At 37.2% G+C, this 16,403-nt stretch overlaps 1 protein-coding gene across 4 annotated transcripts in view; it reads right to left on the reverse strand.

Annotated features, from left to right (window-relative positions):
- The window catches only part of Rdx (radixin), a 94,792-nt gene extending 78,599 nt beyond the window's left edge, over positions 1–16,193 (reverse strand). For 2 of the 4 annotated variants that reach the window (XM_021237911.2, XM_021237910.2), the window contains exons 1-2: positions 16,054–16,186; positions 14,490–14,546 (exon numbers count right to left, since the gene is read on the reverse strand). The gene's annotated coding sequence lies outside the window, so the exon portion shown is untranslated. Of the gene's footprint in view, positions 1–5,451; positions 5,554–14,489; positions 14,547–16,053 lie in introns of those variants that run through there. The other 2 variants (XM_004856522.4, XM_087212360.1) reach the window with 2 other exon arrangements.
- Positions 16,194–16,403: the final 210 nt, after the last annotated feature.

Raw genomic sequence — 16,403 nt, forward strand, 5'->3', positions numbered from 1 at the left:
ATTTTGCCTATTTCATATTTTCCATTTCTTTAGGTCTCTGAGCAAAACTCCTCTAATCATGAATTCTTTCCAGTTTTCAATGTTTTACCTGTCCTACACTTTAAATTTTCAGGGATCATTTTTAATTCTGGAAATTTGGGGGGGGGGGGTACCAGGGATGGAACTCAGGACTTTGCACTTGTGAAGCAGGTGGTAGAACCACTGAGCTAAAGCCCCAGCCAGTTTTGCTTTTAATAATGCCATGTTTTCATTTTATCCCTATATTTATGTTTCTTTAGAATTATCCTGTTTTCAGTTCATTATGACTTGTTTCTTTACATAGTTAATAACTTCTAGAAAGCGCATATCCCTACCCATCCTTCATAATGGTAATCGTGCAAGTGCTGAGGTGTGTGATGTATCCTTTTGGTGGTATTTCAAGTTTGCTTTTACAAGAGTACTAAGATTGGTCCTAAACTGGGTGTGGTGGTGCATGCCTGTGATCCCAGTACTTAGGAGGCTGAGGCAGGAGGATTGCCGTGAGTTCAAGGCCAGCCTGGGCTACATAGTGAGTTTAAGGCCAGCCTGAACTAATAGAGAAATCCTGTCTCAAAAAACAAAAAATTTTTTTTCTTTTCTTTTCTTTTTTTTCTTTTGAGACAGGGTCTTGCTCTGTAGTTCAGGCTATCCTTGAGCTCAATATGTAGCCAAGGGCTGGGGATGTAGCTCAATGCAATTCTCAGTTCAATCCCCAGTATCACACACACACACAAAATACAGCACTGGGGATTTAGCTCAGTGGCACAGTGCCTACCTGGCAGACATAACATCCTGAGTTCTATTCCCGGCACCAAAAAAAAATCCATATGTAGCCCAGGCTGGCCTTGAACTCTAGGCAATCCTCCTGCCTCAGCCTCCCAAGTGCTGGGATTACAAGCGTGGGCCACCATACCCCGCTTCTTACATTAATTTCTTAATATAGCATCCCTTTATCAGTTCTTATGGTTACAACCTGGAGAAGTTAGCAGATGCTCAAGAAAGCTTCCTCATCCACAACCCTGCTTCCTACACCATATGGAGTAGGAATGTATGGTATATCCCTCCAATGCCATCTTTTGTAAGTAAGGAAGAATAAAAGCAAGCAAAATTTTCATGATTAAGTCAGAGTCTATAAACTAAGAGTACTCAAATTATACAAAAGGCATTTCTCAAACATGGGAACAGCTAGGCATATAAATAATTTTTCTAAGATTTCAGAATTAGATTTATTTTAATTTAGGATCTTTCAAACAAAAAATATTCCACATTAAAGTTTTTTTGGTTTTTTGTTTTGTTTTGTTTTGTTTTAGTACCAGGGATCGAACTCATGACCTTGTGCGCGCGAGGCAGGTGTGGTGCCACTGAGCTAAATCCCTGGCCCTCCATATTAAAGTTTTACCCTTCATAAGAGAACTCTGTTAAAAAAACATACCATAGGCCTACATACACAAAACCAGGGCCTTTCAGAAGCTAATTAAACTTTCAAAATCTCCTGTAAGTCTAAGTGATCAAAATATGGATATGATTAATTTGTAAAAGAATCTTCTAAAAAGTGTATTTTCACATTGGTGTTCTCTCTTAAAAGTCAAGCCAGGCATGGTGGTGCATATCTAGAATCCCAGCACTTGGGAGGCTGAGGCAAGAGGACTGCAGTGAGTTCGACACCACCCTAGGCTACAGAGTGAGCTCAAGGCTATCCTGAACTACATAGTGAGACCCTGTCTCAAAAGAACAGAAAAAAAAAAAATCTAGTCCTCTCTTTTATTTGTTAATTATAAATTATCTGAAAGGTATAACAACACTGTATTTACCAGTTGAACACGAAGTGATTCTTGACAACAATGCCTTATATTTATGGAACACTTCATAATTTTATGTTCTTATATATTATTTCATTTTCTACTAACAAAAAATCAAGAAAACAAATAAGACAGGTCACATTATAGCTACTTTATAGTTGAGAAAATAAAACAAGGCCCATTCTTAAAAGTAGTTTGTCCTAAATCACATGGGCAATTAATGGACCAACACCTAGCATCCACTAGTCTACCACATACAGTACCAGCCTGTCTTCCTGTTTCTTACATTTAAAAAGTGATATCAAATTATCTGAGTTTTGCAAATATAATCGAAGAAAATATTTTAAGAACAAAATTTTATCATTTGCGGAAAATGGATGGATCTGGAGATTATGCTGAGAAAAATAAGCCTGACTCAGAAACATTTTGTATGTTCTCCCTAGTATGTGGAATCTAAAAAGATTGCCAAAAAGTAGAAGGGAGACAAAAGTGAGGGAATAAGGAGTAAGGACAGAGGAGTGTAAGTACAGGTAAAAGGGGAGCTAGATATGTGAAACAAAAAAACTAACTATATTGAGATATTCAGAAACACTTAACGAATAGTTCCATGAAGCAAAGATATAACAGTAAAATAATAAACTGGAAATCTTAAAAATAAAATAAAATGTGTATAATGGTACAACCACAAAAATTTTAATTATAGTGCTAATTATAAAAGCATATGTAAGGGCTGGGGATGTTGCCCAGTGGTGCAGTGCCTGCCTGGCACGCACAAGGTCCTGAGTTCGATTCCTGGTGTTGAAAAAAAACAGTATATGTAACACTAGTTCAGTAAATCATGGCACATCTTAGACTCCACTACATCACAATGCAGCTAATCAAAATGCTATAGAAAAATATTAAGTGACATGGAAAAAATACAAACCACTGAAGAAAAAGGCAGCTTGTAAAGCTATCCACAGAATATTATCCCATTTCTTTTTTAAAAAGTGATGGAGAAAGAGACCAAAATGATTACATTCCAATACATTAATAGTCTTAGTATTAGAATGAATCTGTAAATTTCTAAAATGAAAATATAGAATTTTGTAATGAGAAAAACTAGTATCTTAAAATGAAAGAACATTAGGATAGTCTAAGGTTTCAAAGTTTAATGGACAGATAAAGAGTAAGCATATCTGCCCTAGTTTCCCACCTTAAGAAGAAAGCATTGTATCTTCTCCATTTATATAAGGCGTTCTCGCTGGAAGTATGGAGTACATGTCTTTAATCTGTTGAGAAGTTTCTGTTCTACTTCTAGTGTCCTGATAGCTTTTACCATGAACAGCTGTAGAATTTAGTCCAATACTTTTTCTCCAACTAGTGACAGGATCATATGGCTTTTTCCTTTCCTCTGTTAAAATGATGAGTTTTGGGGGTGGGTCTTTCAATGCTGAAACAACTCTGCCGTCCCTATAACAAAACCACTTTCTACATCCTGCCAGACCTGACTTCCAATAGTTTGTTTTGTTCAACAAATTTCTATCTATGTTCATACTTTTTTCTTCTACTATCTTTATCCAGTTTTAGGATTAGCACAATGTTGAGTTCCTAAAATGAGGAGAGAAGTGTTCCTTTTTTCTGCTTTAAATCTTTGATATAATTTATCAGTTAAAATGATTATGAGCCTGCTGTTGTATAGGTAGGTTTTCAAGCTAGGAATATACTTTCTTTAATAGGTGCTATTCAAATTTTATATTTCCTCCAGAGTTAGTTTCATTAATTTGTCTTCCAAGTTACTTCTTAGAAGTTGTCAAATTTATTTCAAAAAAGATTTTTGTAATATGCTTTCTATATCCTTTTAAATTCTATAAAATCTGTGGTAATGTCTCCTAGATCTTGATATTGTAATTTTAAAAATGTATAACTGATATTGTGTAACAGGAAGAAAAGGTCTAAAAGAGCAGGGGAATTGGGAGGGGTAGGGGAGGGGGAAAAAGGGAAAGGAAAAAATATGAGAAGAGGAAAAAAAATGGAAACAAAGTCTTTGCAAATAGGGAAGGGTGGAGGGGGTGAAGGGAGGGCAAGGGAAGGGGAAAAAAAATAAGAACCAAGAGACTCTTGTAATGGTACAAGATCCCAATGATCAATGTAACTATTTTACACCTAAAATGTACCAATAAAGTTAATGGGGGGGGGAACCATTAGAATAGTCTAATAAAGTTGGAGTTGTGACTTCATAATCTTCATAATTCCACTCAATAATCTAAGTAGGTTAAAGTTTTTTCAAAAAGAAAAAGATTCTAGTTTTAGAAATATGACTAAAGGAGAATGTATAGATCTTCATAAAAATAAATATATTCATAATTTCCTACATAGGCACAATAAAATACTAAAATTAAAATAGAAAAATATGCAACAGCCATGATTAGTTCCTATAAAAAACACTCAACACTCTAAAAAAGAAAAATGTTACTTTAAAAAAAGAGTGAAGCCTGGGGGCACACACCTGTAATGCCAGCACTTAGAAGGCTGAGACAGGAGGATCAACATGAATCAAGGCCAGCCTGGGCTAAATAGTGAGTTCAAGGATAACCTGAATTACACAGCAAGACTTTGTCTCAAAAATAAACAAATACACACACACATACACACACAAATGAACAATTGCTCTACTAAATCTGCAAGTCAAAGTAACTTTCAGGTAGTCTTGATTATGTACTCATTTAATCAGGAAACTCAGTTACACATGTCAATGTTCAGAAGATGGTGTTGGTAAACAACTAAGTATCTGGCAGTACCAAAAACTGGCTCCATATTTCTAGAAAGTAAGTTGCCAGTATATCACAAAAGCTACAGAGCTTTTTTGAACAGGAAATTCTGCTTGTGGAATAAACCCCAAAGGAAATAAATATAAAGGAAAGTAATCTCTACCAAAATATTCTCAGCAGCACTCTTTTCAATAGCCAATGATTAAAACCACAGAATAATGTTGAAACTATGTAGTAACATGATAGATATTCAGAGTGCTATTTTTGTTGGGGGGTTGTTTTGTTTTTACATATTAGGACAAGCTGAGTCAACATTTACATAAAGTGGAAAGACTGAACATGGAAGTAGCCACTCATTACAACTATGTAAAAACACGGGTGTTACAAAGGAAATCTGGATATACAAAAATGGAGCATTTGGTGGTTTTTTTTTATTCATTAAGTTCATTGGTACATTTCAGGTATACAACATGATGACATTCATCATTGGGAAATTGTACCTTTACATGATATATCCTGGATCTTATTTTTTCCCCATTCCCCTGGCTCCCTTCATCCCCTCCACCCCTCTTTGTTTCGGTTTATTCCTTTTCTCCTATTTTTTCCTTTCCATTCTTTCCTTTCCCCTACAACTCCCCCATCAAGCATTTACTATTAATCAGTTTTATGTAAGTTCCTAATTTTAAAAGTCAGATGAGAATTTGAAAAGCCTATTTTACTAAACTATTTACATATTTTATTAGCTTACATAATTAGCACAGGTTCCCACTTTAAACAGTCAACAAAGCTATGTATAAATACAATTAAAACCTAAGTTTTAGCCAATTCAGTGACTACTGAAATTTGCATCGAGATATCATTTAGCCAGGCACAGTACTGCGCACCTATAATCCCAGCACTTGGGAGCCTGAGTCAGGAGGATGGTGAGTTCACAGCCAGTCTGGGGTACCTTGGGAGTTGAAGGCCAGCTTGGACTACATAGAGACCTCATCTCAAAGAAAAAAAAAGGCCAAAAGATTATTTAACATCAATAGTATATTTCTAGATGCTCTAAGAATATATTAGTATGTTTTAATTGAGGGTAGCATCTATTTGTAAAATAATTTAATATCACACAAAAAGCCAAGAAACCTAGATACATATCCTTAGATTCCACCTCTCACTTGAAACTTCATCTTTCACTGTCTTTTCCTCTCAAAACAGTTGCCTAAATCACTGTATACCAAACATATATTTATATATCAAATACTTGTGATTTTTCCTATTCCCTCATACTACTGAGAAAAAAACACCCTTCTCTCCATTCTTACAGTTCTTCAGTTTAATTTGTATTTATTAACTTTAACTGATTTTCTTAATTCCCTTCACTCTTTTCTCCTTATTCCTAAATCTTACCCTACCTCTTTTCCACACTGAATCTCCCAGAAATAATGAAGTACAACTAACTGTGGCCATCAACATACCAACAAAATCTTAAGAAATGCTGCCAATTTCTGTCTCTCATTTCCTGAAAATTACCCATAAGAATATGTACTCAAACAATTATCACATAACAAAGACAAAACATTCCTGTAAAACATTCTCTTCTATGTACTTTTACTCTGGGGGTTATCCCAAATCTTTCTACCTCACACAATGGAGAAACAGTGTCATGCTTATACACAGAGTTCTATTGTGGCAGTGGCACAACAGGCTACCACCTGTCAGATGGTGAAACAGGCATTATTAAATCTAGTTCGTACATGGTTTACACTGAAGCTTCAACAATTTATACTAGGGAGCCGGGGATTTAGCTCAGTGGTTCCATTGCCTGCCTCACAAGCACAAGGTCCTGAGTTCGATCTCCAGTACCAAAACAAGAAAAAAAAAACCAATTTATACTAGGCTTCTTAATTTTACTTCTAAGATATTCTTTTCCCTAAGCCTAACTGTAGTAACTGTTTTTTAACTTCTGAGATGTAAATGGCCTCCAAATACAACTGTAGTCTTTCCATAAACTTAAAAACACTGTCAATTTGCTGGGAGATTAACTGAACTAAAAAGTTAACTCTGGCAGTCAAATCAACACAATGACAGCACTGACAAAAACAAGTTGTGAATCATTCTTTTTTCCTGCACGGGACAACCTAAGTAAACCTATGAACCTTCTCCTAGAAGAGCATTTTTAAAAGTAGGAGCGTGGTGGCACATACTGTACTCCCAGCTATGAGGAGGACTGAAGCAGGAAGATTGCAAATTTGAAGCCAGACTGGGCAATTTAGTGAGCTCCTATCTCAAAATAAAACGGTCTAGAGGACATGGTAGAGCACTTATCTAGCATGTATAAGACCCTGGCTCAAACCCCAGTGTCAATAAATAAGTAAGTGCATAAAATACATAACATAATAAAATTATACCAGAATTATCAAGATATAAGGAACAATTTTATGCTATAATAATATACATAGTTCTCTATTAATGCTTTAAGTAACAGTATCTACTAAGGGATTTAATAACTAAACTTGTAAAAAATGATGAATATAAATGTTAACTTGAGATACCTTTAATATATTATGAAACTACTTGCAATTCCTAATGGAAACAGTCTCTAAACTACTAATGGTACTGTTGCCTACATGAATAAGAATATATATAAATAAAGATGTGACTTTTCCCCATCCAAGTTCACATACTCAAAGGTTTAAAACCCTTAAATACAAATAATTTTTAGCTCAGTTTTAATGCTAAATAACAATAATGATTTATTTTTATGTATATAACACCATGTGATTCCCAAAGTAAACAGGACAAAAAATTTAGTTCTTTTCTTCTTCCCGGTATTGTGGATTAAACTCAGGGCCTTTCCTCATCCTCAACCACTTTAAAATTTTTCATTATGAAAGAGGCTGTTGCTAAGTCAAAGTTCCCCAGTCTAGGCTTGTATTTTCAATCTTCTTGCTTCAAGGTCTCATAGTCCTGGGATTACAGACATGCACCACCACATCCAGCTTTTAGTTCCATTTTGCAAGTGTAAAAATAACACCAAAACCAAGAAGGATGGCATTTAGAGAGAGCTTTGTAGAATGCTCACTCTACAGACACCTACCTACCAGGACCTCATGTTCACAACAACTGCATCACTCTAATACATTAAATTCAAGTTAAGTGACTTGCCCAGAGTGATACGGCCAGTTAACAAAGTTAAGAGTCCTTTTAAATCCTAGTCCTAAACTCTTCTTATTCTGCCTTTTCTCAAGTATCATTCTAAATAAGATAGTCCCAAACAATTAATAGGACTTTCCATGAAGCAAACTGGTAAAGCTTTCTCTATTGTTTTCAGGTCAAAATACTACCTCTAAAGATGGAAGTGCACAATATCAACTCGCATGATTACCTCTGTAACTGGATTTCCTGTAAGGGTGATATGCAATTCTAAATAAGGTACCAACTGCTTGCTCATGTAGAAGTGATTTGTTTTAAGGATATTTTCAAGGAATGAAATATTCAATATTTTTCAGAAAATGAAAAAGCAAAGCAAATTTCTAAAATTTAAATATAAAGCAGAACTACAACAGTTAAAAGCAAAATTTTACATTGAAATTTGGTCCTTTTCTGAGTTTTGTAAATTTAAAAGAAAAATATCTATTCGTCCTACTGAACAGGTGAGCAGAAGGACAAATACACTGTTATTTGTAATTAATTTTAAACAAGTAACAAAAACTAAATCCAGTCCAACTCCTTCATTTCACCTATAAGAAAACATTATTCATATGTTAAAAAAAATCGTAAGATGATTCATTTAAGTCACCAATGTAGTAGGAAAAGGAAAGATCTGAATTGACCTGTGAAAATCTCACAACTGCTACTCTGTTTTGAAACCCCAGAAACAATAGCAGCTGACTTTTTAAAAAACAGGTTAGTATCTTTCTTAAATATCTTTAAAATCAAACAATATTTCTCATGCAGTCAATAAAGCTGGCAGTACCCTATATTATCTCTACAATCTCTATGTTCTCATTAATAAAAACCATTAAACTTTGAATTTTCTGATATTTACCTCCCTGAGCTGGCCCTCAAATGTTCACTTCTTTTGTTAGTGAATTAAGCTTACATATAATACCCATTTGAATTTTTCTGTTAATTATGTCAATGACAATATTTTCCTCTCATTTTAATGCTGTAAAATGACCAAGCTAATAAAAACTAATTAGAGACAGCAAACACGAACACAAAAAAAAGGTTTTCACAACTAGATCTCCCAAATTCAGATCTTCATGATCTCTGTTCAGAATTGTTTCAATAATCTCATTTGACAAAAATAAATTTAGCAGGGGATTTAGTTCAATGGCGAACACAAGGTCCTGAGTTTCATTCCCGGTAAGGGGAGGGAGGGATTAAAAAAAAGTAAATTTAAAGGACAGCTAAATTTACATATTTAATAATTTTTGTGTTGATTAGGTGTAAGTGGTAAGCTTCTGACATACACTGTCTTTGCTTAATAACTAAATCTGTATAGTTTTTCTAAGTCTAGAACCTATGAACAGCTTAAATATCAAGTACCTTCATGTCAGCTAATGAAATTTTAATCTATTCCATACATACCTTAAAGGCCTAAGAGTTATACAGTCAATTAACCTCAGCTGTGTCCTCCTTTCCCCCTTTTTAAGGGTGTTTTGTTGTTTGAGACCAGTTTTGCTGTGTTGCCTAGGTCGGCCTTAAATTTGTGATTCTCCTGCCTCAGACTTCTACGTAGCTGAGATTACAAGCGTGTGCCACCCTGGGATAAGAGATGAGTTTTTCTGAGTACACATACTCAGTTTAATAGATTGTTAGTTACAGAAACAAGTTTTTAAAAATTTAAAAAGTATGAAGAACTACTGAGAACTCACATTACAGAGACACTGCACTGAATGTTACCAGTATTACTGCACTGAATATTAATTCTAATTTATATGCAAAACTGTAATAGCACTTAACACACTTTAAGACACAGTATATGGCCTGTCTTTCCTTTAGAGTGTAAATTCCTTACTCATCTTTCCATCCTAAAATGCAAAGAGTATTTGGCACATGATAACTGCCCATAGGTATGACTGATAACCTTAAAACAGGGATCAGTAAACTTAAAGGACACGTAAGTAAACATTTTAGGTTTTGTAACCCACATGGTCTCTGTTGCAACTACTGGGCTGGTGCAGCAGAAAATCAGCCAGATAATAAGTAAACAAATGAGCTACAATGTGTTAAAACTATTTACAAAAGCAGACAACAGGGAAATTTAGCCAATGGACTAAGAATTATCAAGTATTTAAATAGGAAGTAATGTTTTTATTGTATAATTTAAATTTCATGCCCAAAATGTGAACTCACATGTTCCTACTAAATTATGATTATGTATGACAGACCAAACTTTGATCTGACTTTGGGTGAAGACTAGAAAGAATTCAAAACATCTGGTATATGACTAAGGAAAATAATCTAATGGGAACAGAGTTAAAAGGCAATTCCATTGCTCATGTCAGTGCCTGCTTAAATATGGAATATGCCCCAATATTAGCCAATGTGATGGAAAAGGTATCAGCTGGGGAGACCTCAGGAAAAGACACAATTTCTCTTAATCATTTGGCTATTGCTGTGTCTGGATGGGATGCTTGCAACAGCCAATCTGTGACAAAGGGAAAGGAGTCTTAGTATGAAGCCAATCCAGGTCGCAGGGCAGAGTTGCAAGAATAAATCTTTGTTCTTTATTGAGCTATTCCTTTATTTCCTTTTGTGGTACTGGGGATTTCACACAGGGCTTTTGCACTGAGCTACATCTGCAGCCCTTTTTTTATTTTTATTTTGAGACAAGTTTACATCAAGTTGCTAAATTGCCAAGGCTAGGCTCAAACTTGTGATCATACTGCATCAGTCTCCCAGAGTGTTGGGAATAACAGGCATGTGCATCACATATTGAGCCATTATTGAATCTCTGGATTTTACTATATAAGGTATTAAATTTCCTCCTTATTTAAGGCAGTTCGAGGGTTTTGGTTTTTTGAGTTTTTTGGTACTGGGGATCAAACTCAGAGCCTTGCACTTTCGAGGCAGGCGGTGGAACCACTGAGCTAAATCCCTGGCCCTTGAGGGGTTTTTTTTTTAATTACTTGCAGCCAAAGCATGTGAAAGGATATGAAGGCTTAAAAATCAAGTGAACTGGGCCAGGGATTTAGCTCAGTGGTGCTGCCACCTGCCTTGCAAGCACAAGGCCCTGAGTTCAATCCCCAGTACCAAAAAAAAAAAAAATGCACCTACAGGCAGTCCAATTTAACTTAAATTTTCACAAATCAATTAAATTAACATTTAAGGTCCTGAAAGGGCATAGAGATTACCTAAAATTTAGGAAAAACTTGTATCAACTATTGATACACAAGTTACTATCTGCACATTGTGTTTTTCTGTACTTTTGACAATATCCTCATCACGCTGGTATGTCCATACACACCCTAAAGAAAACTCCATTTAATGATTGTGCCTTGTATTCTATTATTTTTTGTATCATTAGTAAAACTGAAGTGGTCTACTGTAAATGGTAACTAGACGACTTAGGAGAATGTATTGCTACATGTACTGCTATGGAAAAGGAAAGAAGTTATTTATTTATTTATGGTACAGTTATTTATTTTACACTTTAAAACCCAACATAAATAGCATTTGTTTAAAAATTATTGTCCATTTTTTTTAAAGTTTAAAGAATGTAGTTATTTTCTGAGGACTGATGTAGTACAAAAATGTAACCAAAATTTTCAGATACATATTTTTCCCATTCTTGTTTTTTAAAAATGTAGTATCAGCATGACTCTGATGTAGAAAAATAAAGTCTTTAATTGAACCGTGGAAAAAAAAGTTACTATCAATTACTGATACAAAAGTTACTAATCTTATAAAGTCAACAGTATGTTTTTTCTCTAAATTAAAGGCTAAATTGAAGTTTGTTAGTTATATGGCCTCTGCCATTATAGGCCCCAAAGAAGACACAGACTATTTATAAATGGATGGCCACTATATGTTCCAATAAAACTTTATTTACAAAAACAGGCAAGCAAGCTGGATTTGGTCCACTAAATACAGTTCATTCTGAATTTCACTGAATTTCTCAGTTCATTGCTCTGAATGTTAACAGCAAGAGGATATCTTTCCAAATACATCAACTTACTAGAACTTAAAACTAATTTCAAATGCACATAAATAAGTAACCAGTATTTCTTGATTACATCACTTTATGTAAAAAGTTTAACCACCTTGTTTATACAAATAAGTTAGAACTTAATAAATGTAAAACAAACAAAAAAGTGAGTGCCTAAGACAGGAGATTAGGGCATGGCCAGGAAACTGGGCAAGTGGGCGTGGCCTGTCAATCATGGAGTCCAGAAGACATGCTCAAGCCCTGAACCTAGAAACACGCAGAAAGTGTATCTTCAATTCTTCTAGTGAGAACTCAAGCAAGTTTTTGATAGGGCAGCCTGGATCTGACTTCAGCCTAAGAAGTGGGGAATGCAAAAAAAGATGGCAGCCATTTTGCTCATGGCCACTGTACTCTCTCTTTCACGATGGTCTGCTTTCAACCTGCAGAATGTACTTCTCTTCCTAAATTTAATTCTTTTTAACTCTGCAGAGCATATTTCTTCTCCTACCTTTAATAAATGTAAAACCTTGCTACCTTTTTAAAAAAAGGAACTTTTTTTATTTTGAGATAAGGTCTCACTTTGTAGTCCAGGCTGGCATTGAACACACTAGATAGCCCAGGCTGGCCTCAAACTCACAGTGATCCTCCTGCCTCAGCCTCCCCAGTGCTGGGATGGGATTACAGGTGGGTGTCACCACACTTGGTGAGATCACTGTTATTACACTAGAAAAAAATACAAAGCCTACACATAACAAATTTACAAAATCTACCTACTAAATAAAACTAAATACTGGGCAACCCATTCAGGACACCTCCCGTCTCCCAGAAGCTATTCTTATCCCCCATTCCTATTCTCCAACAAATTTTCCTACTCTAAAAAAAACCAAAACAAACAAACAAAAACAAAGTACTTTGAACTAGTGAATTTGCCAGGATTACTATACATAATAGCTATTCAACCTTTTAAAAAGCTAGTCCCCATCCTGAATGAACCCATGTTTTCCAGAAGCTGACACTACAGTTCATTATTAAATGGAATGAAGAAATAAAGAAATTAATCATGTAGACCATTATTCCTTTCCAAGCATTTCCAAATAAAAAAGATTCACATGTTACATGGGCATTTTATTACCCCAGATTATAATTTTTTTTTTAAAGGCACCATTTTTCACTGTAATTATACACCATACTCTAGGGGGAAAAACTAAACTTCATCTTCAATCACTAATCAAGAAAATTTACATAACCACTTATACAGACACTTCTGAAATATAGTACATACAGGAAATTCCATTGTGTAATTTCATTCCAATGATGAAAATTCGAGAAATACAATTTACTCAGTGTTTAACATAATAAGCAATCTTTCAATGTTTGTTACATCTAACCTCATTTTAACAGACTTTTTAAAAAGATATCAAATATTCTTATCCTTGCATAATGCTAGTATTTTCTATATTTACAGTAAAAGGAATGGCTAATAGCAATTATCTATGATAAACAGAACTAGGGCTGGGGGGGTTCTGGGAAGTGAAGAGAATTTTTACCTTTTCCTTTATATCTTTCTCGGTTTTTAAACTGCCATAAAACATATTACAGTACAGTACTTTCACAGTTTTAAAAATAGCTAAAGAGCATACATTCACTGTAAATATTAACATACCAGGAACTTAAACAAATACGCCAGGTGGAATTTCTCTAAAATAAGCTAAAGACAGAGGTGCTCTCCTGAGGTGAGATTGGCCCTATACTACCAAAGAGGTGAGCATACCTTGGGTACAAAAGCCAGGGAAGTTCCCAGAACAACGTTTAGTAATTAGTAACACCAAGAAACTTAGAACAACTTTGGAAGGGGTACAGCTATAGCAAGCAAACCCAGCTCCACTGAATCCTGTACCCCAGAGGTAGCATCACAGTAAAGCAGTACTCACTAGGCTTCTGGTCTGTGGAACATTCAAGACATCCAGGAGTGGTTTCCCTGACTTCCCAGATTCTCAACAGTAACATGAAATTCTATTAGCTGACTGTACAGATAAGCTCCACCCTTACTGGACAGTCTTCACCTTAATGGCACATACTATTTAGGCATTTGTCTTTGGGGAATACTGGTTAAGATACACCCCTATTTTTAAATCGCTTAAATTAAAATGCATAAAATTAAAAGTAGATGAAAATACAAGACTCATACTATCATTCAACATTTCAGACTATTAAACCGTACTTGGATTATATTAACAGATTGAGAACTGAAAGTCAAAAATACACAAAGACTTTTCATTTCAACAATCTGCCAAAGATAAAAATGAATAATAAAAAACATCCAAGGGCCAGGGATTTAGCTTAATGGTTTCGCTGCCTGCTGTGCAAGCACAAGGACCCGAGTTCAACCCTCGGTACCAAAAAAAAAAACCTACAAAAACACAAAAAAACATCCAACTCTGCTCTTGGGAATGGTGAAGCAATAAGCAAAAAAAAACCCCAAAAAGACAAACCTACCTCTTTTCCCATTCCTGAGACTCCTGAAAATCAGCAAGATAAGGAAAGGCAAACCCTATCATCTCCTACTATCACAGAAAAAAGAATATTTTAATTTCCAGTTAAGTAATTACAGTTTCCAAAAAATAGAAGAGACAACCTATTTTCCCCACAATGAAATTAACTACCTCTTTTAACAGTTTTGAGCCTCTCCTACGTGCTTTTCCGAGCATGTGGATACAAGAGAGAAAAAAGCCACTAGGACAATAATTTAAGATTTTTAAGTGCTAGCCAGGGATTTACCTCAGTGGTTCAGTCGCCTGCCTCACAAGCGCAAGGACCCAAGTTCGATCCCCGGTACTAAAAAAAAAAAAATGTTTAAGTGTTATAACCAAATCTCCTCTATACAAAACTGAAGAATTTCACTACCTCGTCTTTCCTCACTAATATTAACTGATTATTAAGTTCCAAAATATAGAAAAATGATTAAGAAACAAAGACAATGCAATCCTTTTTGCAGCGTACAATTAACTTCAAAAAGTACTCTTCATTTTGTCATATTTGAAGTAAATTATTAAGTTTCTGGAAGATAAAAACACACTGGCTAAAACAAAGAAATTCTGAAAGTTAAAAGAAAATGCAATCCTAAATATCAGTCTGTCATCTCAAATCCAATGATGCTGCTTTGGCAAACGGATTAAATCATTATTTATCCACCAAAATGAAAGGGGCAATTGTTCATTCTGAGTTCCAGCCAACATATAAAAAGTATTTAGTGTTCTAAGGAAAATGTATGCTCCGTCAACAATAGATTGCGAGGTTCACGCCGAGTACTCGTTTATCAAGTACCCTTATTATCTTAGGTTGTACATTTACCTCTTGCCAGTCTTAGCCACAGGGTTGCCAAGGAACCTACTGAACGTGTCTCAAATGTGTATTAATTTTTCTTTTTCGTTTTTGTCTTTTGAGACAAGATCGCACTATGTAGTCAAGGCGCATCTTGAACTGGCTATGTAGCCTGAGGCTGGCCTCAAACTCAATCCTCCTGCCTCAGCCTCCTGTAAAATGTATTTTGTGAAACTGACTTTTCAACAATTTTTAAGTTCATTAATAATAACTCTCGAAAAGGAAAAAAGACCAAGTGGTTGGAATGTTTAAAGAAGCAAGACCTATCTGTGTAGGTGCTGATGTTCTCTACTTAAACTGAAATAAGGTACTGTACAGCTCCCTTTCAAAGTGAGACGGGAACTGAGTTTAGAATCCTTCCAAGGATAGGGGACTGCAAGGTATTGAACTTTTCAGGTAGGCTGGAGAAAGTTAAAGGGCTGGGACAGAGGCTGCAGCAGCAGCAGGTAGAGCAGCGACCTGGCCCGCGGAGCAAGCTGCCGGGTGCGTGGCAGCCGCCCCAAACCCCGTCACGCAACATCCCTCTGGCCACTCGGGCAGAACCCGCGCTCTCTAGTAATTCAACACCCTTACTTTCAAACTGGAGGCCGGAGAAGTTAAATAAATGCCTTACCCACACCACAAAATAGATACTACCTGCGCTTAAGACCAGTATTTTCAAAGTCCCCTCCAGGACGTGCCAGCCCAAGCGCGCGGCCCACCCAGGCAGCGGGGACCGGCCTTCCCGGGCGCGTGGGCTCGAGGCCGACGCTGGAACGGACGCCGGGGCGCGAGGCTGCGGGCGTCTCGGCCTGGAAAGGGCATGCGCGGGCCGCTGCCTCCCACGACTCACGCGGGAGCGGCCTGGCCGGGCCTGAAGGCTGCTCCGCAGCGCGGGCCCCGCAACTTCCCGCCGCCACCTCAGCGTCCCTGGCGGAGCCGAAACCCAGAGAGGGGGGAAGGGAGGGCGCTGGCAGCTTACCCGAGAGCGGCGGCTCCTGTCCGCCCTCTGTGCGGCTGGAGGCGCTGCGCGGCGGCGCCAGGCGTCGCGGCTGCGGCTGGGAGCGAGAGTCGCTGGTACAAGCGCAGGACCGCGGAAGAGGAGAGGCGCTGCCGCCGCAGACAGCTCCGCAATATGGCCGCCCGGCGCCTACTGGGGTGGGGGGGGAGGCGGGGCTGCCCCGCGCCCCCCGCCTCCTCTGCCGGCCGGCAGGCCTACGCGCCGGCCCGAGCGCCAACGCCATCCGCCGCAGCCCCGAGGGCAGCGCGCCCGCCCCGCCCCTCCCCTCCTCCCTCCCCTCCCCTCCCCTCCTCCCTCCCCTCCCCTCCTCC

This window comes from Heterocephalus glaber, unplaced genomic scaffold (genome assembly GCF_053883595.1).
Source record: "Heterocephalus glaber isolate CG9 unplaced genomic scaffold, H.glaber_assembly_v1.0 deba00001429, whole genome shotgun sequence".
NCBI lineage: Eukaryota > Metazoa > Chordata > Mammalia > Rodentia > Bathyergidae > Heterocephalus > Heterocephalus glaber.